We start from the raw sequence: 26,306 nt of genomic DNA on the forward strand, positions 1-26,306 counted from the left end.
GACTTCCAGTACTATGATGAATAAGAGTGGTGAGAGGGACACTCTTGTCTTTTTCCTGATCTTAGAGGAGATCAAACTAGCCTTTTCAAAAGATTGTCCTAGAACAACAGAATATCCACATGCAAAACAAAAAAATGAATCTAGACACAGACTGTATACCCTTTACAAAATTACCTTGAAATAGATCATATATTTAAATGTAAAATGCAAATTATAAAACTCCTAGAAGATAACATTGGAGAAAATCTAGATGACTTTGGATTTGGCAATGACTTTTTATATACAACACCAAAGATCCATGAAAGAAATAATTGATAAACTGGACTTCATTAAAATTAAAAACTTCTGCTCTGCAAAACACTGTCAAGAGAATAAGAAGACAAGCCACATATTGGGAGAAAATATTTGCAAAGACATGTATGATAAAGAACTGTTATCCAAAATATACAAAGAACTCTTAAAACTGAACAATAAGAAAATGAACAACCCAATTTAAAAATGGGCAAAAAATCTGAACATACACCTCACTCAAGAAGACATGTAGGGTTCCAAGTCGAGACAGCAATGTAGAAAGATTCTGAACTCATCTCCTCCCACAGACACACCAAATTTACAGCTACATATGGAACAACTTCTTCTGAAACAACCTAAAAACCAGCTGAGTGACTCCTACACATTGGGCAAGTGAGAAAAGAAAAAACACATCAAAGCAGGTAGGAGAGGCTGAAACAAAATCTCGCCGTAAACCCCAACCACAACATGGCAACCCACAATCAGGATGAGGAAAATCCATCAAAAGAGTCACAGGGACAAAGCCAGAAAAATCATAGAAATACAAGGAGAGTAAGATAAGGAAAGATTTTCAAGAAAGAGAGAATGGTATCAAAATGCTACTATTACATTGAATAAGAGGAGGTCTGATTTTGACTGTTGATTAGATGTGTGTAGATCACTATGACCCTGACAAGTGCAATTTAGGTGAGATGCTATAGGTGAAAGCCAAAGTGGAGTGGGATCAAGAGAAAAATGAGGATATTCGAGCCTGCAAGTGAACAAACCATTCTAGGTGCTTTTCTCATTGATGAAGAAGAGAAATGAAGTAGTAACTACAGGTGAATGTAGGTTCAGGAGTTATTTTTCAAGTTTATTTTTGTTTTGGTATGTTGTTACATTGGAGAAAAAGTTATGTAAAAAGATGGGAATAATCCAATAAAGAAAAAAAGGTGAAGATACAGAGGAAGGACATAGAAGAGAATGGCAGGAAAAATGTCCTAAACTTGATGAGAGTCAAGGTATTCAAAGCATAAAACACTCTAGGAAAGAATAGTTCTGCAAATTGCCAGGAAAAATCACTGTCAAAGATTCATCTCATTGAATTCTCCAGTCCGGGGTCATAGAGGTAAGCGAGACTTAGAAAGGTAGCCTGATCTAGTTCTCAATCTTATGGGTGAGAAAGCTAACTAATGCCCCAAAGACACTGATATTTAATGGCAGATTACAGGCTTTGGAAGAATCATGATGCACCAATACCTCACTGGTGCAATTTCACTAGAAACACCAACATCTGGAATCATTTGACTAGTATGTCACCTGCTGTTATATACAGATGCTAAATCTCACTTCACACATAGATAGAATTGCTAAAAAAAAAAAAAAAAAAGAATTTCAGCTTCCAACGTCAAAGTTATTTCTGCTTTGTAAACAACACATAAACCACCTGGTCCTGGATCTGTTTGGTCTTGATCCCATAAATGATGGGATTTAGCATAGGAGGAGCCAGAATGCAGACATTGGCCAGCAGGACATCGATATGGGGTGCAATGTGGTGTCCAAACCTTTGAGTAAGAGTTGTAAAGATACCAGGCCCATAAAAGAGGATGATGACACAGACATGGGAGCCACAAGTATTGAGAGCTTTGTAGCGAGCATCTTGGGATGGAATGTGTAAGACAGCATGGAGAATCAACACATATGAAAAAAAGATTAGCACAATATCTAAGACCACTGTTGACATTAGGACAAAAAGCCCGTACCAGATGTTTACTTGTATGTCATCACAGGAAACATGGGCCAAGACAATGTGCTTACAAGCAGTTTGGGAGGATGTTACTTTTGCAGAAAGTCAGTCTTTTCAGAAGAAATATTATGGGGAAAATTGTACAATAACTTCTCAGAAAGATTATAACACCGATTTTCCCAATCAGTGCATGTGTAAGAATAGTGGTGTATCTCAGTGGGTAGCATACAGCAATGTAGCGGTCAAACGCCATCACCAACAAGATCCCAGACTCAGAGATGAAAGTGGAATGGATGAAGAAGAGCTGAGTAATTCAGCAATCCAGGGAGATCTCCCCAGCATGGAACCAAAAGATGGCCAAGGCCTGAGGCACTGTGCATGTGGAGAGCACAACATCTGCTCCAGCCAGCATGCAGAGGAAGAAGTACATGGGTTCATGGAGGCTGCGCTTTGTGAGGATGATGAAGATGAGCAGGCTGTTCCCAAGCAGGGCGATGAGATAGGAAATAAAGAAGGGAATGGAAATCCACCTGTGCTGGTCCTCAAGGCCAGGGATGCCCAGCAAGCGGAAGACTGTGTGGCTAACACCTGTGTGGTTTAAGGAAGCCGTGTCTGGAGCAGATGACCTGGGACCTCACCTCCTATTCACAGACAGAGAGGAAAATTCAGATTCTATTCTAATACTTTCTTTGCTGTCACCAGGGGCTTTTCATACCTACATGATTCTATCCATTCTGAGGGTGCCAGGAACTACGATACTAAATGTGAATAATGTATGGTTTGTTTACTGAAGGAGGTCTTAAGCTCATAAATAATATAGACATTTATATAACTAATTAAAATTAAATGATTAAGTGGAAATATTAGTTAAAAAATTTAAATGGAAACACTATAGAAGTAATTCTCACTGTTCATATGTGTAATGGTCTTAAGAATGACTTCATATCTGAACTTAGACCTGAAAATACAGTAGGATTCAGCAGGTTGAGGGAGTTCCTAGTAATGAATGGAGTGAAGTCATTTGGGAGTTTAAGGAGAAATGTTTGACACTCAAATGCAAAAGATGTTTAAAGCAGCTTTCAGCTCTATGATGTTGTGACTTTGCCAATTAGGAACAATTGAGAAAATAACGTCAACAAAAGTAGATTGGCTCTGAATATAAATAAAGGAGTATGGACTTCATCATGTTAGGAAAAGTGGTCAGCCATGAATATAGGAAAGCAGTTTGAATATATTTATCTGGCAGCTACATGGAAGATAGAAAGGATGCAAAAAGATAGCCAAAACCGGAACTCAACGAAATAGTGAAGTTTGAGCTAGTAAAAGAAATTGATGTGTTGCTGAATTACTGTCACAGTGAAATAAGATCAAGAAAGTATCCTTTTTAAAGCACTTTCTCAAAATTTAGTCACTGATGTAAAAATGTTACTTATGACATTCATTTCTTCTGCCAACAAACGCCAGTGGGGATTGTCATCATCAACTTTTCAGAAAAGGAAGGGAATTTCAGGCTCAAGAATATTGCCACAGCTCAAAGATCAGAGCTGGAATTTGAATCTGTTCTAAATTTACTAGACATAATTTCATTTTAAAAGAGACCTTTCTGGGGCCGGCCCCGTGGCTTAGCGGTTAAGTGCGCGTGCTCCGCTACTGGCGGCCCGGGTTCGGATCCCGGCCGCGCACCTACGCACCGCTTCTCGGGCCATGCTGAGGCCGCGTCCCACATACAGCAACTAGAAGGATGTGCAACTATGACATGCAACTATCTACTGGGGCTTTGGGGAAAAGAAAAAAAAAGAGGAAGATTGGCAATAGATGTTAGCTCAGAGCCTGTCTTCCTCAGCAAAAAGAGGAGGATTAGCACAGATGTTAGCTCAGGGCTGATCTTCCTCACAAAAAAATGAATAAATAAATAAAACTGTTAAACAAAAAAAAAAAAAAAGAGAGACCTTTCTAAACTAAGCAAACAGATGCCCTCCTGTCCTGGGGGTGAGAGTAGCAGAGGAAAGGCAGCCCCTCCGCAGCAGTTATATCCCATCCCCTTTACCGCAGAATAAAAAGCAGGAAAAATACTACAAAGGTGTATAATTATGATTGAAAGTCCACCAGCTTTTGATGTTTGCTTCCTTGGTAATGTCTCCAGAAAGAAAAAGGGTAAAGTTTTGGTAAGGATATAAAACACTGTGCATCCTGTATCCCAGCCAGGAGAAGATGGCTCTGTTGTCCAGTGTCCTACAGAATAAAGAACCAGGGGCTAACATGGATGGAGGGCCAGTGGGCCCAAACTATAAGGACTCTCCAGTCCTGAGAAGACAGAAAAAAAGTTAAACTGTTCCAAATTATAGAGGAAATGCAGGAGGTTTAGTGGACAGAAGACTCATTATTCCCCTAAAGAAGGAAGAACCATTATTTGTAAAAGGAATAATTTTCACTCTCAGGGAAAACCTCTAGGTCCTAAACTCTCCGCACTCTCTTCAGGTGATTGTTTAACTAGATATGGATCTGCAGGATGTGAGCTTGGTGCAGCACACAGTAGTGAAAAGTTCAGAGATTCGAGGGATGAAGAAGCACAGGTAAACTATTGTCTGCATCTTTGCATTTATTTGGGGCCTGGCAAGAACCTAGAACATAGTGGGTACACAGACCCCTGAGTTCCCTTGCCCTCCTGGTTTTATTCTCCTCACCTCTCAACTTAATTTCCAGAGTAGGAAAATCCATTCCTATTTTTATTGCTATGATACCCTTAAGAAATGACTAAAACTGTACTGAAAATAAACTCACAATAATGAAGCCCAGTAGAGCCTTGTGAGGATGCACCTTCTGGGGACAGCAACCACCACCGGGTCAGTCCACAGCCGCACAATCACTATGAGAATATGCAACACTCTGAGGAAAGCCATCCTCCTGGAGGAGGTGGAAGAAATCAAAATCAACATGAAAATACCATTAGGGCTTATGGAAAAGTGTGTGCGCACTATGCTGACAAAGTAATAGCAGGAAAAGGTGATGAAGATAAAGCAAATAAGTCTTAAGTAACTAAAAAGAGCTGAAGAGGACCTGCTTACAGATGCTGATGGACATTGGATACTGTGGAATTTTTCTTTGGATAGGAAGGAATATAGGCTAAGGAGCTTGCCAATTGGGGGCTGGTCTCTGGGTGAAGTTGCATGAACTAGAGTGGCTCCCTGTGTATCACAAAATCACCTTGAAAATCTTCTCAAATGCCTCTTGAAGGTCTCTGCTGCCTTTATCCAGGCACCTTCAGTCTCTGGAAAAGCTGCCTATCTCTCTCTGATTTGTGCCGTGGAGCCAACTGCCCCAACTCAGGGCCCTCTCACAGTCTGCCCACCATGTCAAGAATGTGCCTGCATGACACATCTTTCCCCATGTCACTCCTTTCCCTCTGATGTCACAAGGAGTCTAACCATCAGAGCACCTATCTCAACGATAGGAGCATATCTGTCAATGTTTCCCAATTGATTATGAACTTGCTGAGGTCTGAGAATTGCCTTTTAAAAAAAGTTATGCTCCCATAATCCAGCTCACTGACACACAATGTAATTCCTCAAGAATGATAAATACTGAATGGGAGGTATAAAGGGTCATGAGGAGTCATGGATGAGTCCCTTCCAAAGCCTAAAATGTTTATAGTCATCAGGATCTGTTGCCCAAGTGGAACTTTCTCTGGAGGGGCTCAGGGCTCCTTGGCACACTGAGAGCTAAAGTGTGGACTCAAGCCCAAATTGCTCCACTCTCCTTTCCGGGACAGCACTTTCTATTCTACTGAGACAGTCCATATTTGTGACTCTGGTCCAGTGGTGTGCTGGTAAAACAGTTCTTTAAAAAAAGTCCTTCTTTGTTGTGTTTGCCAATTCCTTGGGTGAAAGTACTCCTGTGTTACCCAGTTTCAAATTCCCAACATGATGTCCTTATATGCAGAGTTTGAATGAAATGTGTACAATTGATGCTCACACACAAATGAGCTGGCTTCAGCACACCACTGCTGTCATAGCTCCCATTCTACCCACCTAACGCCAGACAAAGATCCTAATACGTTCAACCACCTGCCTTAGGCCCCATAACCCCACAACTCCTGGTCTTCCTCCTGAAATTTCATTTCACAGCAATAAATTAGTCACTCACCTGCTTCAAATGGAGTCCTCATGGGCTAGAATGGGATGAGTCACAGGAGGACTCTGAGCAATGGGCATCAGGGAGCAGAGATTTTATGTACTTGCCTTAAGACTGCAGAATGAGCTAATACACAAGGGATCTCAGACTTAGTGCACATGGGTTAAGTCATTATGGTTCTTCAGTCATGCCCACACCACTGGCTCTTCCACAACTCCACTCCTAGATTACGTGTGCACATGTATTATTTTTAAGAAATCCAATGTTAACATTGTATGTGAAATATTCCTGTTTCCATTTTAATGGAAATTAGTAAATATTAATCCCATTGTCAATCAACACATACAACTTGAAAATCAATATACATAATTATTATTTATAAATTTGCTTTTTGGAATATTTACATTTAAAGAAAAATTGCATAGTACACAGTTGCTGTAGTAGACCCAGTTTCCCCTATTATTAATATCTTATGTTAGTATGATACATTTGTTACAATTAATTCACCAATATTGATGCATTATTATTAACTAACATTCATACTTTATTTAGACTTCGTTAGTTTTTGCCTGATGTCCTTTTCTATTCCAGGATCCCCTTCAGGAAACCACGTTTTATTTAGTGGTCATTTTTCTTTAGGCTGACCTTACTTGTGACAGTTTCTCAGATTTACCTTGTTTTTGATGCCCTTTACAGTTTTGATCAGTAGTGGTCAAGTATTTTGTAAGATGTCATTCAATTAGGATTTGTCTGATGTTCTTTCATGATTATACTGAGGTTCTGGGTTTTGGGAAGGAAGGCCACAGAGTAAATTGTCATTTTTATCACATTGTAACAAGGGTACATACTATAACCTGGCTTATCACTGTTGATATTGACTTGATTCACAGGGCTCAGTGTCTGTCAGTCTTCTTCACTGTAAAGTTACGCTTTCTCCCTTCCCAGACTATACGCTTCAGAAGAAAGCCACTATGTGCAGCCCATGCCTAGGAGATGGGGAGTTAGGCTCACTTCCTCATGGGTGGAGTATCTATATAAATTATATAGAATTATTCTGCTCAGATATGTCTATTCTCCTCCCAATTAATGTATTTATTCAATTATTTATTTATGTCAGTATGGGAGCTTGATTATTTATTTTCAACCTTGACATAATCCAATCCTGCTTTCTTTTGCTGCCCTAAATGTTTCCGTTTTGGCCATTAGGAGAGCTTTTACTTGATTCCGGTGTCCCTTTGATATACCCCTGTCGTTGTGTTTTGTTTTGTTTTGTTTTGTTTTGTTTTGTTTTGTTTTGTTTTGTTTTGTTTTGTTTTGTTTAGCATGTCTCTACTTTCCGGCACTACAAGATGTTGTCCGGCTCATCTTATGTATTTCCTGCCTCAGGCCGAGAATCAGCAATTTCTCCAAAGAACTCCGTTCCTTTTCATGGAGAATGGTATTAGAAATCAAAATCTGGGCGCTAGGTCTGCTTCTTGCTACTAAAGTGCCATTGCTTCTAGGCCCTCTCAGCTGAAAGAACGAGGAAATATATGTGCGTATACTATCCCACATATGTACACGTATCTATAAATATTTCCATATGCAATTGTCTGTTTCTGTATTAAGTGAAACATGAGTTCATGCTGATGTGTGCAACTCTAATCCATTATCACATGGATCATTCTAGACTCTTTTTCTTACTTATCTGTAAATACCCACTCCAACAGAGAGAAACCTGGTTCCTACTGTCTTCCATCCATTTACTTAATTGTCCACTTTTAGTATACATGTATAGAAGTATCAGAATTGATACCCCGTATCAGCAACTTTATCAACTAAAGAACAGTGCTTATGTACAATTTATTTGGCTTCTAGTTTACAGAATCCATTAATTTCCAAATCTTGTTAGGTCAGCACCTCTTTCCCCCACTCCATTTAGTGAGGTTGTTTCACATATTGTAATGCAGTTAGATTGTCACATTTGGCATTTGACACTAGGATCCCCTTAACTCCTAAACTATTTTTTTCAATTTTAATAAACTAAGGTTTATTTTTCTGCTATCTGTGGGTTTCAAAAACTACATGGTACCACATATCAACTATGTGTCATATATAGTAGTTTCACCATCCTAAAAATGCCCCATATTTCAGCTGATCAACCATCTCCCCTTCCCCCAGGCCCCTGAAAACCACTGATTTTTTTTTTTTTAACTATTGCTATAGTTTCGCCTTTTTCATATTGTCGTATAGTTGGAATCATACGGTATATAGTCTTTCCAGACTGGCTTCTTTCACTTAACAATATGCATTCAAAATTCATGCATGTTTTTCCTGGCTTCATAGCTCATTTCCTTTGATCACCGAATAATATTCCATTGTGTGGCTATGCCATAGTTTGTTTCTCCATTTACCTATGACGGCTGTCTTGGTTGCTTCAAGTTTCTGGTGATTATGGATAAAGCTGCTATATATATTCACATGTAGGTTTCTATGTGGTCATAAATTTCGAATCGGTTGAGTAAATACCTAGGAATACAATCGCTGAGTGTGGTAAGACTATGTTTAGCTTTGTAATAAAATGTCAACTTTCTTCCAAAGTGACTGTACCATTTTGTATTCTCAGCAATGAATAAAGGTTCTGGTTGTTCCTTTCCTCGCCAACAATTGGTATTATCAAGTTTGGGGATGTTAGCCATTGTAATAGGTGTGTAATGGTATCTCATTTTAACTTAATTCTCAATTCTCTAATGATAAAATGTTGAGTATCTTTCCATAAGCTTTTTTACAACCTATATATCACCTTTGCTGAGGTATCTGCTCAGATATTTTGTTCACTTTATAATTGGGTTGTTTGTTTCTCGTTGAGTTTTCAGAATCCTTTGTATCTTTTGGATAGAATTCCTTTATCAGATACACATTTTGAACATATTTTCTCCTAGTTTGTGAATTGTCTTTTCATTCTTTCAACAGTATCTTTCACAGGAAAAAAGAATTTACTCTTTATAAAGCCCAACTTACCACTTTTTCTTTCATGGATCATACTTTTGGCGTGATACTGCCAAAAACACGGTCACACAGATTTTCGCCCATGTTTTCTCCTGAAAGTTTTATAGTTTTGAATTTTACATTTATATCTGTGATCCATTTTGAGTTAATTTTAGTGAAATGTGTTCAGGTCTGTGTCAGGATTAATTTTTTTCCATGAGGACATAGAATTGTTCCCCCATCACTTGTTGAAATGCCAATCCTTTCTCCATTGAATTGCCTTTACTCCTGTGTCAAAGATCAATTGACTCTACATGTGTGAGTCTATCTGGGCTCTCTACTCTGTTCCACTGATCTATGTGTATATTCTTTCACTCATGCCATGTTGTTTTGATTACTGTTGCTTTATAGAAAGTCTTGAAATCAAGTAATGTGAGGACTCCAATTTCATTCTTCATCAGCATTGTGTTGGCTGTTCTGTCTTTTGCCTTTCCACATGTACTTTAGAATTATGTTTGTCAATAACTATAAAATACCATGCTTGGATTCTGATTGGAATTGTGTACAGATAAAGCTAGGAGAAATTAACATCTTAATAATATTGTCTTCTAATCCATGAACACTGACTCTCTCTCCATTTGTTTATATCTTCTTTGGTTTTTTTCATCAGAATTTTGTGGGTTATCACATATGTATCTTGCATATATTTTGTTAGATTTATACCTATTTCAAATTTTTTTCTGTTGCTATTTTAAATGATTTTTTTTTAATTCCAAATCCAGGTGGTTACAGTCTGTATGTAGGAAAACAATTGATTTTTGTATATTAAGCTTGTGTCTTATCTTGCTATTCTTACATATAAATTCCACAAGATTTTTTTTGTCAATACTTTGGAATTCTCTACAGAAACAGTTATATCACCTGTGAGCAGACATAGTTTCAATTTTTCGTTTCCAATTGGTATGTCTGATATTTCCTCTCTTGTCTTCTTTTTTTTTTTTTTTTTTTGTGAGGAAGATCAGCCCTGAGCTAACATCCATGCTAATCCTCCTCTTTTTGCTGAGGAAGACTGGCTCTGAGCTAACATCTATTGCCAATCCTCCTCCTTTTTTCTCCCCAAAGCCCCCATAGATAGTTGTATGTCACAGTTGCACATCCTTCTAGTTGTTGTATGTGGGATGCGGCCTCAGCATGGCTGGAGAAGCGGTGCGTCGGTGCGTGCCTCGGATCCAAACCCGGGCCTCCAGCAGTGGAGCGCGCGCACTTAACCGCTAAGCCAGGGGGCCGGCCCTGTCTTGTCTTCTTGCACTAAGACTTCTAGCACAATATTGAATAAGAGTGACAAGAGAATAAGTCCTTGCCTTGTTCCTAATCTTATGGAGAAGGCATTCAGTTTCTCATCACAAACATGTTAGCTAGATGTCTTTTTAGATGTTCTATATCAGGTTGAGGATGTTCTCTTTTATTCCAACTTTTCTGTGAGTTTTTACCATAAATAGGTGTTGAGGTTTTTTTTAAATGCTTTTTCTGCATAAATGGGTAAGATTATGGTTTTCTTTTTTAGCCTGTTGATGTGGTGGACTACACTGATTTATTTTCAAATGTTGAACCAGCTTTGCATACCTGGAATAAATCCACTTGATCATGCAGTATAATTCTTTTTGTACATATTTGGACTCTACTTGCTAATATATCCTTGAGGATTTTTGCACCTATGTTCACTAGCGATATTTCCCTATAGCTTTTCTTTCTTGTGATGTCTTTGTTCCAGCTTCATTCAGGTATGAATGACAAATAAAAAATTGTATATCTTTAAGGTGTACAATGTGGTGTTTTGATATCAGTATGCCTTGTGTAATGATTACCACAATCAAGCCAATTAACATATTCATTGTTTCACATAGTCACTTTTATTTTTTGTGGTGAGAACACTTAAGATCTACTTTCTTAGCAAATTTCAGGTATACAGTACAATACTATTAACTATAGTTACCATGCTGTACAGTAGACCTCTAGAACTTCTTGTGATATGTTACGTGGTTTGAGGACTAGGGTAATGCTAGAATAATAAAATAAGTAAGGAAGTGTTCCCTCTGCTTTTATTTTCTGGAAGAGGTGTGGAGAATTGGTGTCTTAATCCATCTGGGCTGCTATAACAAAATGCCATTGACTGGATAGCTTATGAATGACAGAAATTTATTTCTCACAGTTCTGGAAGCTGGAAGTCCAGGATCAGAGTGCCAGCATGCATGGGTGAGGGCTCTTTTCCGGATTGCAGACTTCTCCTTGAGTCCACACCTGGCGATTGGGTTGGAGAGCTCTGTGGGATCTCTTCTATAAGAGCACTAATCACATTCATGAGTTCTCCTCCCTTATGACCTAATTATCTCGCAAAGACCCCACCTGCTAATACTACCACCTTAAGGGGTGAGGATTTCAACACATGAATGTTGGGAGGACACAAACATTCAGACCATAACAATTGGTATAATTTCATCCTTCAACATTTGGTAGAATTCTCCAGTGAAATCATCTGAGCCTGCTGCTTACCTTTTTAGAGAAGGGTATTAATTACTTATTCAATTTCTTTACTTGATATAGGCTTATTCAGATTACCTATTTCTCCTTGTATGAATTTTGGTAGTTTGTGTCTTTCAAGGAATTTGTCCCCTTCATCTAAATTATCAAATTTGTGGGCATATACTTGTTTCAGTATCATTTATTATCATTTTGATATCCATGGGCTCAGTATTGATGACCTTTCTTACATTTCTGATATTGGGTATCTGTGTCATCTCTTCTTGTTGTTGTTATTCTGGCTAGAGGTTTATCAATTTATTGATCTTCCTAAAGGAAACAGCTTGTGATTTGTTGATATTCTCTATTGCTTTTCTGTTTTCAATTACATTGATTTCTGCTCTATTTTTTTACTAGTTCTTTTTTCTCCTGTTTTAGGCTTAAGTTGCTCTTCTTCATCTAGTTTCCCAAAATGGAGGGCGAGGTTATTGATTATAGATCATTCTTCTTTCTCATATATGCACTTAGAGATACAAGTTTTCCTTTAAGCATTGCTTTTGCTACATCCCACAAATTTTGGTAAGTTTTATTTTCATTTTCCTTCGCTTCAAAATAGTTTTAAATGTCTCTTAAGACTTCGTTTTTAACCTATGTGTTATTTAGAAGTGTGGTTTAATCTCCAATTATTTCGATATTTTCAAGATATTTTTCTGTTATTGATTTGTAGTTTAATTCCACTGTGTTCTGAGAGCATACTTTATAGAATTGATATGTTTTAAATTTGTTAAGGTGTGTTTTTAATGGCTCAGAATGTGGTCTATCTTAGTGAATGTTCCATGTGAGCTTGAAAATAATCTTTTTTCTGCTGTGAGTGGAAAGAGTATTCCATAAATGTCAATTATATCACATTGATTTATGGTGTTATCATGTTAACTATATCTTTATGGAATTTCTGCCTTCCTGGTCTATTGATTATTGAAAGAAGGGTGATAATGTCTCCAACAGTATTGGTGGGTTTGTCTCTTCCTCCATACAGTTCTATTTGGTTTTGGCTCACATTTTTTTTTTAATTTTTTGTTTATTGCAGTAACATTGGTTTATAACATTGTATAAATTTCAGGTGTACATCATTATACTTCTATTTCTGCATAGATTACATCATGTTCACCACCCAAATACTAATTACAACCCATCACCACACACATGTGCCGAATTATCCCTTTCGCCCTCCTCCCTCCCCCCTTCCCCTCTGGTAACCACCAATCCAATCTCTGTCTCTATGTGTTTGTTTATTGTTGTTATTATCTACTACTTAATGAAGGAAATCATACGTATTTTGACCTCCTTTTGTTAGGGGTATACACATTTCAATTGTTGTATCTTCTTGGAAAATTGACCACTCTATCATTATATAATGCACCACTTTATCCCTGATAGTTTTTCTTCTTCTGAGGTATGCTTTGTCTCAGATTAATATAGCTACTTCAGCTTGCTTTTGATTAGTGTTAGCATGGTATGTCTTACTCCATCGCTTTATTTTTAGCCCATCTGAATCTTTATAGTTAAAATAGGTTTCTTGTAGACAACATATAGTTGTGGGTTTTTTTATTGTGGTCAAATACACATAACATATGATCTACCTTCTTAACAAAATTTTAATTATACTGTACAGTATTGATAACTAGGCATAATGTTGTTCAGCAGATCTCTAGATCTTTTTCATCTTATATGTCTGAAACTTTATACCCACAGAACAGCAATTCCCCATTTCCCTCTCTCCCTAGCTCCTGACAACCACTATTCTTCTTTCTGCTTCTATGGGTTTGACTACTTTAGATACCTCAGATAAGTGGAATTGTACAGTGTTAGTCCTCCTATGACTGGCTTATTTCACTTAGCGTAATGTCCTCAAGGTCCATGCATGTTTTTACAAATGGCAGAATTTCCTTCCTTCTCATGGATGCTTAATATTCTTCTGTATATTTATACTACATCTTCTTTATCCATTCATCAGTACACAGAAACTTAGGCTGTTTCCACATATGGCTATTGTGAATAATGCTGCAAAGAACATGGTAGTGCTGATATCTTTTTGAGATCCTGATTTCATTTCTTTTGGATATACATCCAGAAGTGGGTTTGCTGGACCATGTGGTAGTTTTATTTTTAATTTTTTGAGGAACTTCTATACTGTTTTCCACAGTGACTGAACCAATTTACATTCCCATCAACAATCCACAATGTTTCCCTTTTTTCCACATCCTTGCCAACACTTGCTATCTCTTGTCTTTTTGATAATAGCCACTCAAACAAGTGTGAAGTGATTAATAATTGTGGTTTTGATTTCCATTCTCTGATGATTAGTGATGTTGGGCATCTTTTAATGTACCTATTGGCCATTTGTATGTCTTCTTTGGAAAAATGTCTATTCAGTTCCTCTGCCCATTTTGTCTGGGTTTTTTGCTCTTGAGTTGTATGAGTTTCTTACATATGTTGGGTATTAACCCCTTATCAGATATACATTTTGCAAATATTTTCCCTCATTTCATCGGTTGCTTTTTCATCTTGTTGATTGTTTCTTTTGCTGTGCAGATTATATGAGTTTTATGTAGTCCTACTTGCTGATTTTTGCTTTTGTTGCTTGTGCTTTTGGTGTCATACCCATAATATTGCCAAGACCAATGTTATCATGTGTGTAGATTTGTGTAAGCACCACCACAGTCAATTTATAGAAGTGTTCCATTACCACAAAGTTCCAATACTATCATTTTATAGCTTCATCCACCTCACTCTCTCTCTATCCCTAATCACTGGAAACTATTTACCGTTCTCCATCTATACAAATTTGTTATTTTAAGAATGTTATAGAAATGAAGTCATACGGTATGTAACCAAAATTATTTTTAAATAATAAAGGTAAAATAATGACATTTAAATATAAACAAGCAAAAGTAAATAAGAACCATCCTAATAAAAGCAAATATGTACAACACTTACTATATGTAAGACAATGTGCTAAGTCCTTTTACACATATTAATCCATTTGATCCTCACAAGAACTCAATAATATTGATTTTTTTTAAATTCTCATTTAAGAGATTTTTAAAAGATAAAATAGGGAGATGGGCCAGCCCCGTGGCTTAGCAGTTAAGTGCGTGCGCTCCGATGCAGGCGGCCCGGGTTCGGATCCCGGGCGTGCACAGATGCACTGCTTCTCTGGCCATGCTGAGACCGCGTCCCACATACAGCAACTAGAAGAATGTGCAGCTATGACATACAACTATCTACTGGGGCTTTGGGGGAAAAAATAAATAAATAAATAAAAAAGATAAAATAGGGAGAAGAAATTGATGTGAATAATATTCAAATAGTAGCTTAAAGGAAATTCTCTAAGGTTAAACAACGAAAAAAGACAAAATAAAAGATGTAAATATAACTAATAATATTTAAGTCTGTTTATAAAAACACCAAAATTAAAGGCAAAACATACTGGATAAATACTCAAAATAAATATGAGAGAGATAATAAGTATATATATTCATTGATAAACAAAAAATAGAATAAAATAAAATAGAATAAAAATAGAAGAGAATAACATCTCATAAATGGACAAAGACAGAAACAGACAGGTCTTCTAAGAGAGATAGTACCCAAAAGCACAGCCTTGGAAAATAAAACAAAGCGACCTTGTTCTTACCTCTTCCATTACCTCAGGAGAGCTTCCATTTCGTCATGTGCAATACTTATGTCATGGAGCTACAACATGCTAACCACTTGACAAATGATAATTATGTTTACTTCACTACATGAAATATGGTTATCCAATAAATTTTCAACCAAAATAGCAATCAAAATTTACAAATAAAAATTACAATATTCTTTTATTTTTGATCTTTTAGTTGGCAGAGATTTTTTTGATGAGAAAGATTGGCCCCTAAACTAACATCTGTTGCCAATCTTCCTCTTTTTGGTTGAGGAAGATTGTCCCTGAGCTAACATTTGTGCCAATCTTCCTCCATTTTGTATGTGGGACGCTGCCACAGTGTGGCTTGATGAGTGGGTGTAGGTCTGCACCCAGGATCAGAACCCGTGAGCCCCAAGCGGCCGAAGCAGAGTGCGGGAACTTAACCACCATGCCATCGGGCCAGGCCCATGGCAGAGATTTTTAATAATGAAAATACCTGTCCCTTTTGCCAGTGCACTAACACATATTTTATCATAGACTTTTGACATGAGAGAAAATTACGCATCATTTCTGAGTGCAGTTTTAGAGAAATCATGAAAAATTTGCAGTTTAGAATTCTAGGAATCTATCATTAAAATAAAAGTTTAAAAAAATCAAAGTGAATTTTATGTACAAAGATGTTGATAGCAGGTCTGTTGGTAATAGTTACAGTGGGAAAACTCAAATGCCCAATAATATTGAAAATATTACTATGGAATAGTATGCAAACATTAGAAATTACAATTATTATAAGATTTTTTAATAATGAATATATGTTTATTTTATAATATATAGTGAAAACCAAGATTTCAAGATTTTACATAGTTTGATCTCAATTATAAAAATATATACACATGGGACAAAGAATATTGGGCATCGCACCAAAATCTTGTCAGTAATTCTCACCTGACTAGGATTATTGTTGATATTTTTGTTGTTTTCTGATTGTCTTACATTCCACATCTTATATTAAAAGATGACACAAAAATAATTGATTTAGAAAATAAACTGGGCTGTGCACTTAAGACATAAATAAAAATGAGCTTAAGTGTGTAAATAAACAACCATTAAGACATAGAAGAAGGACTTAAAAGAAGCCAGCTTGATGAAATAAATTACGGTAAAACCCTACAATGAAATAAAATATACATGTAAAATTATATCATGTAGATCTGCAATATTAGAAATTAACAATGTCAGCAATATATTGATAAGTAAGAAAAGTAGGTTCCAGGTCCTTATATGTACTATGACCAATACTACATATAGTATATACATATATAGAAATAAATATAAAGAAATATGGACAACATGATATTTCTCTCATAAAGAAAGTATCAACTAAATAATGCATTGGGGAGTAGTTGCTTCAAGAAAATTTCGCAGAGAAGATAGGATGAGAATGTGGTAGAAAAGGAGAAATAAAAGTTTTCTGACAAGTCAAATGAGGTTATTCCAAGAGAAAGCAGAGATACATGGAGAGTCTGGCATGACCTGGGAAAGGTGAGGAGTTGATGGCCTGGTGTATCTGAAGCTCAGGTTGCTTGGAAGGCAATACAGGAAGTGTCGCTGTAAAGCAGGCCAGAAACCAGGACAGCAAAGGCCTTGAGTGCCCTGCTGAGGAGGAGATCATTGAAGAAGATGGCCAACATAGAGATTGGGGATTACCCCTCCGCAGCATCCTCCCAGCATACACCACCCCGTCAGAAACCACACGAGTCTTTTCCCAGCACAAGAGTGATCAGGCTCCTTAAGTGTTATTCTGTAAAATACGAATCACACAATTCAATTACATTCCCCTATAACAGACACACATGATGAAGGGATGCAAATTATAATAGAAACAACTGCAAAGCCTAGAAATCACTGATTCTAAGAATGTCATTTAGCTAGAATGAGGACATAAAGGAATGGAGATTTGTATGTAAGTATCCAAATATCACAAGATGTCTTAGAGATTGAGAAAATTAATAAGGAATAGTTGGGCAAATTCCAAGGCCAGAGCACAGTTATTATTGATCTATTTCCAATAATCAGGCTTATAGAGGATGTAAAGGATACGTGACTTCAGGAAAAGAATCCATGCTGTCTCGGGTTCTTTGCAGAGGTAGTTTGCCAGTCAAACACAACAAATCTCTCCGAGACTGTTTTGCTGATGAAAGACATAACTCCTGCAAACTCACTGATAAACTTCCTCCAACAGAACTCCCTGACAAACTTTTTGAGCTATCTCCTAGTGTTTCAGCTGACCCCTGCCAAGCACTGTTTCCATTACACTTCCAGTGATAGCTAGAGATGCTGAAAACTCTGTTCCTCTGCCAAAGTTATTTCTGCTTTGGAAACAACATGTGAGACACTTGTTCTCGGATTTTCTTAGTCTTGACTCCATAAATGATGGGATTCAGCATTGGTGGAACCAGAAAGCAGACATTAGCCAACCAGATGTGGATATGAGGTGGAATGTGGCATCCAAACCGCTGAGTAAGGGTTGTGAAGATGCCAGGCCCATAAAAGAGGATGATGATACAGACGTGCGAGCCACATGTGTTGAGAGCTTTGTGGCAAGCATCTTGGGAAGTCATGTGGAAGACAGCATGGAGAATCAGCACATAGGAAACAAAAATTAACAAGATATCTAAGACCACTATTGACACTATGACAAAAAGTCCATACCAGATGTTCACTCGAATGTCATCACAAGCGTATTTGGCCAAGCCAGTGTGTTCACAAAAGGTATGTGGAATGACATTATTTTCACAGAAAGTTAATCTTTTCAAAAGAAATATTATGGGGAAAATTGTACAATAGTTTCTCAGAAAGATGGCAACACCAGTTGTCCCAATCAATGCATGTGTAAGAATAGTGGTGTATCTCAGTGAGTAGCATATGGCAATGTACCTGTCAAAAGCCATCAGCAGCAAGATCCCTAACTCAGACATGAAAGTGCAGTGTGAGAAAAAGAAGTGAGTGATGCAGCGATTCAGGGACATCTCCCCAGCCCAGAACCAGAGGATGGCCAAGGCCCGCGGGACTGTGCACATAGAGAGGATAACGTCTGCTCCATCCAGCATGCAAAGGAAGAGGTACATGGGTTCATGGAGGCTGATCTTTGTGAGAATGATGAAGATGAGCAGGCTGTTCCCAAGAAGGGTGATGACATGTCAGGAACTGAAGAAGGGGATGGAAATCCAAATGTGCTGATCCTCAAGGCTGGGGTGCCCAGCAAGTGGAAGACCGTGTGGTGGACACCAGTGTGGTTTATGGTAGTCACGCCTGGGGAGACCACCAGAGATATCACTTCTTATTCACAGAGATAGAAGAAAACACAGATTTTTTTGTAATATATTTTGGGAAGGCACCAGGAGATTTTGGCATATTCCACACTCTCCATCTTCTTTGAACACGCAAATAATGACTCATACAAAGGTGAATAGTTCTCTACCTCAATGAGTAACACTCTGATTGAAGATACACATGTTTCCAACTAATAAAGGTAAAATGCTCTTCTCCTACAAACAGAGGGTCATGAATGTAGAGAGGAAACCATTGTGTGTGTCTGGGAAGGCAGCAATAGATGGTACTTGACTTGAGTTGGGTAGTTTATTATATGATAAAGAGTGATAATGGGGGAATCACTATGAGAAATGTTTGCATTCTTGAAACTTTCTCAGTCCAGGGTGGCTGATGCATAGGAAGTACAGGAGAAGACAGGGAACGGGGTGCACAGACAGATTTTTCCTGATTGTGAAGGGCCTCGATCACAACTTCATACTTTGATGCCATCCTTTTCACAGTGGGCAGCCACCAGATGTCTTGAAGCCAGTAGTTTAGAATAATGACTCTACTCTAGAAAGATTACATGTGGAGGTTCTAATTGACTGAAGAGACAGGATTCTCAGTGAACAGTCGTGTTCCAGGAATACAATGAATCTGAACATAATACAGTCACAGAGGAATTAATCTAATATTTGTTACGCATCTGCTTTATTCCAGAGACTGTAGTAAGACTTTGCATGTTGCACTTTATATGCTTTTGCATTTAGATGTTGAATATCTAAAGGAACTAAATATTTTTACTTCCACTCTAGGACCTAAATATTTTCCCCCTTTCACACTAAAGGAAAGTAAGACTCAGTCAGCGGAAATCATTTGGCAAATATCACTAACCAATAACTGATAGAAATGAGATTTGAAATTTCTGAATTTATCACTTACAGTTTGCTCACTTGTGAAGAAGGTCAAGAGACCTTAAGGGGTAACATTGACAAGGTCTGTGTGCCTGAGAGGAGGCACTCTCTGTGCTCAAACCTTAGGGAGCTGAGGGTATGAATGACTGAAATTGAAAAAAGAAACGTGTTATTGCTGGGAGTGTGGGGAGGGCTGCCTGAAGCTTGGACGATTTTTTGCAGGTGGAAGTTTAACATTTATTTCTTAGTTATATTTTGATTTATTAATTAACTCAGTCATTCAGCAAGTGTATTTTGAGCAGTAACAATTTACAGGCACCGTATCACAAACTGGGGACAGAAAAAGAAAATTGGGAATATTTTGGATCCTATAAACTTGTGGATTCAAGAGAGGCAAATTTGTAAGCAGACAGGTTTGAAGAATTGGAGACAATCATTAAATCACTCTGATGAAGGGGTAGTTAAAAATATTTATGGGCCAGTCCTGTGGCCCAGTGGTTAAGTTCAGCGTGCTCTGCTTCAGCAGCCCAGGTTCCATTCCCAGGCACAGACCTACACCACTCATCGGCAGCCATGCTGTGGCAGCAACCCACATACAAAATAGAGGATGACTGGCAACAGATGTTAGCTCAAAGTGAACCTTCCTCAGCAAAAAAAAAAAAAAAAATCATTTAGCTCAGTGGCTAAGTTATATCTTATATGCTCATTAACATTCCAGTTACCCTCTTGATGCCCCTAATCTTCCTTTCTGGGAAGGAAAATATACTCCAATGACCATGCTCCAAGTGCTGAGACATGTGGTTCTGTCATCAGAGTCAAGCATCAAAGGAGTCCAGTCAGCTGGCCTTGGGTTTGGAACTATCTCCTATTGAGCATATTGCTGCTCTGTAAGAAAGTTCTCCGCAGTGAGGGCGGCCTTCCTCTTGGAGAAAGTGGAAAAACAGGAGACAGAAGAAGAGCACCACAGGGAAATGAGAGTAGCTGTGTGCCACACAGCCTGATAAAAAATGGAGAGTAGATGAAAGCAAGAAAAGCAAGGCCAGGGAAGACACAAGTCAACAAAGTCTGGGCAGGAGAGCAGGGAATTAAGAAGCTCATGAAAACCGTGTATTTGGGGAAAGGGAACAGCAGCCAAAATTTTTAAATCAGAGACACAGAAAGAGGCCAAGAAGCTAGGGAAATTCTCTATCCCTAGAGGAACTAGTGGCCTGATAGAGTGACTTTGGTCTGACACAAGCTCATCCTAAATGCCCCACTCAATGCTTCCTTCAATAGTTCTCTCCTCACACATGCCCAAGTCACCCTGCTAGCTCTCCAAAGCCCCTTCCCACACCCTGCTTGAGGTAATACAGCTGATCCCAGTCACTTTCAGGATCTTTCTCATATTTTGCCAAGAGGGGTCAATGGTAAGTCCATCTGTTTTCTGTTTCTCACATCCAGTCTAATTATTACAGCACTTGTTATTTATTGGATGTTATCTCTTTATTTACTAATTTTTGGTAACTTCAGCTAATCCATAAATTTTCAACCTCTTTTCCCAGACCTCATCCTCCACTTCTGCTCTAACCCACCAGATTGGTGCCTCTGGTCTTTACCATTCATTGTCCACATATATCAATAGCCTTAAGAGCCCTGTCCTCTGAGGGACATAACACCAGCCCAGTCCTTACCTTGATCCTGCAACCGCCTCACCTGCCGATGTCTAATTCAGTCACCAGCCTTTCCTGAGTCTTCAGGAACAGACATGAAATTGGAGATGAAATTCAGCTTGTTGGGGGCCAGGCCGTTAGGTTGTTCATTCTCTTTCGTGAGATCCCTTGAGAGAAGCACTTACATCAGGGCCCCAGGGACACAGCTGTCTCCACCAGCCTCACCCTCTTCCCAAATGGCCTGGATCCCACACCCCTAAGTCCATTTCCCCACCTCCCTAGCCTTCTTATGACTATTTTCTCTCCTGCTCCTCCCCACATGCTCTGATCTCCATCCCACACTGAGCGTTCACATTTATGATGTTTCACTGCAAAAACCTCTCCCAGCTAATCCAGCCTTGCTACAGGCCTGTTGTAATACCTACGCTGGCATAAATATTGAATTAAGTTACTGATTATTAAAGTTGTTTTCACACCACATCTGACCGGGCAAGAGAAACAATAGAAAAAATAAACAAATGGGACTACATCAAACTAAAAAGCTTCTGCACAGCAAAGGAAACCATCAACAAAACGAAAAGACAACCTAACAATTGGGAGAAGATATTTGCAAACCATACATCTGATAAGGGCTTAATCTCCAAAATATATAAAGAACTCATGCATCTCAACAACAAAAAAACTACCAACCCAATTAAAAAATGGGCAAAAGACCTGAACAGACATTTCTCCAAAGAAGATATACAGATGGCCAACAGACACATGAAAAGATGTTCAAAATCACTAACTATCAGGGAAATGCAAATCAAAACTACAATGAGATATCACCTCACGCCCGTCAGAATGGCTATAATTAACAAGACAGGAAACAACATGTGTTGGAGAGGTTGTGGAGAGAAGGGAACTCTCATACACTGCTGGTGGGAGTGCAAACTGGTGCAGCCACTATGGAAAACAGTATGGAGATTCCTCAAAAAATCAACGATAGAACTACCATATGATCCAGCTATTCCACTGTTGGGTATTTATCCAAAGAACTTGAAAACACCAATTTGCAAAGGTACATGCACCCCTGTGTTCATGGCAGCCTTATTCACGATAGCCAAGACTTGGAAGCAACCTAAGTGCCCATCAAGGGACGAATGGATAAAAAAGCTGTGGTATATATACACAATGGAATACTACTCAGCCATAAGAAACGATGAAATCCAGCCATTTGTGACAACGTGGATGGACATTGAGGGTATGATGCAAAGTGAAATAAGTCAGAGGGAGAAGGTCAAATACCGTATGATTTCCTTCATTAAGTAGTAGATAATAACAACAATAAACAAACACATAGGGACAGAGATTGGATTGGTGGTACCAGAGGGGAAGGGGGGAGGGAGGAGGGTGAAGGGGATAATTCGGTACATGTGTGTGGTGATGGGTTGTAATTAGTATTTTGGTGGTGAACATGATGTAGTCCATGCAGAAATAGAAGTACAATGATGTACACCTGAAATTTTTACAATGTTATAAACCAATGTTACTGCAATAAACAAAAAATTAAAAAATAAAATAAAATAAAATAAAAAATAAAAAAATAAAGTTGTTTTCAATCTGCAATATCAGTGCAATTAGTATGTAAAGATGATTTTCAAATTTTTGTTCTTCATGTAAAGGATGATGTTGCAGTTACATTTCTCCTTGGAGTGGTCGTGAGATTCATATTTTGGTCATAAAGAACCCATTTTAACCCACTCCTAAGGGTACATAAATGTCCATGCACAATTTGTAGAATACATGTGATTCTTGACATTTGTGACACATTTTTACCTCACTTCCCTGCCTAGTGTATCACTCTATTTAGTGGTTAGTCATCAAAAACTTTATTTATGGTTACTGGAAAAAAATTCTCCTGCTTTCTTTATATACTTTTATAAGTAATTTTATCTATATTTTACTCATCCTGAATGGATATTGTGAACCTTTTTAACTTGGAAATAACTTTATATTCTCACTGATTATAAAAGTAATCTTGTACATTATTTTAAAAAATCAGATAATAAACACAGTAAAGAAGAAAGTATTCTCACCTTCAGGAAAAAAAATGTGTGTTTGATATAAAGACAAACAGGTGTATTTTCCTAGCCGGTCCATACTTTATGCTCTTCTGAAAGTGTTACTCGTTTTTCATTAATTAATTAAATAAATATATGAAATTAATGCATTTTACTTATCCATCCACGTCTTTGTGGATAGAATTAGCCCATTTGTCATTTCAGACTCAGGCTCAGGCAGCCCGATGAGCAACCATCAGGACAGACGAGTGCAGACTCCAGAAGTGATTGGATCTGTGTGAAGCCCATTGTGGTCTCAGTCTCAGATAGAATTCTGCTTTTGTGCACTGCATTTCATGCACAATAGGTGATATTTGTGGAATTTTATATTTCCTAGAAATTCTAAGATCCATTATTAATACTTTCAAGAAGACCCATAAATGCTCAGAAATGCATTGCACTTTCTTGTAAAGGTAAGCCCACCCCTCTCTTCTCAGTGTCAACAAGTGTAAATGAACAGCCATAATTGTCATGTGACCAGTGGACTCCTGACGACCTGTTGGCTGAAGCTAATATGTGAACACCCCGTGCAGCTAAACCTTGGAGAAACAGTTCTGAGCATTTTACACGACTACATGAATGAGGCTGCTCCAGACCAGGAGGGGCACCAACTGTCATGTACAGAAAAGCTCATCAACTGGTGGAAAATGTCAGTGGTGGGAGACAACTGAGCTGTGGACACCTGCTGTGCGCACTGCGCCCAGAAATAACAATCAACACTGTGCTTCACACTGAAACAGCTTTTAAGAGGGTAGATCTCATGGCGAGTGTTTTACCACAATAAAATGAACTTTTCAAAAAAAATCATATAGAAGGTTTCCAAGCCAAGGGCAGGTAGGCAGAGGAGCTGAAACAGAGGGGGCTGGAGAAGCCTCATGGTCAGAACAAGGATGTTGCAGTGTCAGGTGGGAGACCAAGAATCTGAGGACTAGAATCGACAAGGTCTATTTCATGGATATCAGCAAGCGTCGACGCTGGTGGTCAGAAGCCACCCTGAACTCCACCAACGTGCAGATGTCCGTATCATGAGTGTCTTCCTCCACACTCATGCCCTGGTGCCACACACAGGCCCTGGAGCTAGAGTCAGCCCTGGAGAGAAAGCAGGAGAGGATGCATCCTGAAATGACTGAGAAACTCTTGAATTGACAGAATTCCGTTACTCAAAAATGGCTAGTTTATGCATTTAACGTTAGGTAGAAAAAGACCTGAATATAAAAACTATATATAACACGAACTGTGTTTAGCCTAGCATCCAAGCACAAAGCTTCTGAGGTCAACTGCCCAAGTTCTCCTCCAGCCTCCACATTCCCAACTGTAGAGTTCCGTTACGTAATCTTTCTCTGCTTCAGTTTCCCAATATGGAAACTGGAATATCAGAATCTACATAGTCGGTATCTGCAGTTTCTCTTTCCACAGTTTAGGTTACATTCAGCAAACTGACACCCAAAGATATTAAATGGAAAATTCCAGAAATAAAGAATTTATAAATTTTAAATTCCATGCCATTCTCAGCAGCATGATCAAATCTCTCGCTGACCCTCTTCCTCCCGCCCAGGATGTGAATCATCCTTTGCCCAGCTATCCACACTGTACACGCTACCTGCCTCTTAGCCAGTTAGTTGGGGAAAATAATAGTATACATAGGATTCGGTACTATCCGTGGTTTTCAGGCATCCACCGGAGGTCTTGGAACATGTGCCCCATGGATAAGGGGGGACTACTGTACTGCAGAAGATTGTTGTTAGGATTAAAAGTTATTGCATACAAAGTGGTTAATCCATAAATGTCACCTAATAAATATTAGAGATATATATTCATTCTGGAAAATAAAAATACCTTTTTCACCCCAGGATTTTGATGTCTAAAAATATCATACCTGTTACAGATGAGAACCTAGTCCATAATTTTAATAACCATCCTGCAGTGCATCCTGCACCATAAATATGTGTGGACCAGAATTTTATCGTGTTTCTACAATAAAAGTATGTGCAAAGATGAAGTAGACCCACCAAAAAGGCCTATCCCTTACCCTGACATCAATGCACTGATCTGGACACAGGTAGAAAGACTCTGGTGTGCGAGAAGATGCCAGGTTCCATTGAAGGGATACACAATGAGCTCTGCTTAGCCCCCCAGGAGAGCTGCTTAGAAATTAGGGAATACAATCACCTTAATTTGGGCTTGCAGGAAAACCTAGCTTCCCATGGTAGACCTTTATGTGGAAGCTAAGGCAGACTAGGGAGTTATGGGGATACCTGTGGTCGTCAACTTGTCCTTCAAGAACATAGGTTCAGTCACACCAATATCCCTGGGGCCCATGAGCTGCAATGTCATTTCTATGAGGGCAGGGGTTAGCTTACTCTATTCCCTGCTGGACCTCTAGTGCAGAGAACAGTGCCTGCCACATGGTGGGAACTCAATAAACATTTGCTAAATGATTGAATGTATCCAGGTTGAGGATTTGAGGATCAATACATTAGAGCAAGGAAACAGGTTGTGATGGCTATTATCCAGATTTGAGAAGAGTTTTTGGAATTTATTCTAAAGGTGGGAATTGAAGATTTGGAAGCAATACATAATATGATCACATCTTTATTTCAAAACACAACTTTCACAGCTATGTGAAAAAAAACATTGAAGGAGAAGAGATGGGAAGTAGAGAGAAAAAGGAAATAACACAGCCATTGATCTATAAGTTCAGTTCATAAATTGCATTTATCATTTCTTGCTTAAGAAAAAAGATTCTGAGGTATGATAGGCTCCCTTAGAGGTCATGATGTGATAGAATCTATAAATTAAAAGCAGCCGGAAGAAATATTATATTTATAGGCACAAGAGCCTAAATTGGGATTCAGAGTCTGAATACATCTGCTGGAGGTTAGGAGCCAGCGCACCCCCTTATCTCATGCAGTGTTGGTGTATATGTTTCAAGACTTGACAAGCCCAAGGGAAGGGAGATGGTTAAAGTTTTAGCGTGAGCACCTGGAGCATAAAAGAGAAAAAGAAGAAGGA

At 38.5% G+C, this 26,306-nt stretch overlaps 2 pseudogenes; both read right to left on the reverse strand.

Annotated features, from left to right (window-relative positions):
• Positions 1–1,684: 1,684 nt before the first annotated feature.
• On the reverse strand, positions 1,685–6,182 carry LOC101400979 (olfactory receptor 52B4-like; annotated as a pseudogene).
• An 11,498-nt stretch (positions 6,183–17,680) lies between these two features.
• LOC101401244 (olfactory receptor 52B4-like) lies at positions 17,681–18,731 on the reverse strand (annotated as a pseudogene).
• Between the last annotated feature and the right edge of the window lie 7,575 nt (positions 18,732–26,306).

Source organism: Ceratotherium simum, chromosome 7 (assembly GCF_057802395.1).
Source record: "Ceratotherium simum simum isolate JZ-2026a chromosome 7, ASM5780239v1, whole genome shotgun sequence".
In the NCBI taxonomy this organism is placed as follows: domain Eukaryota; kingdom Metazoa; phylum Chordata; class Mammalia; order Perissodactyla; family Rhinocerotidae; genus Ceratotherium; species Ceratotherium simum.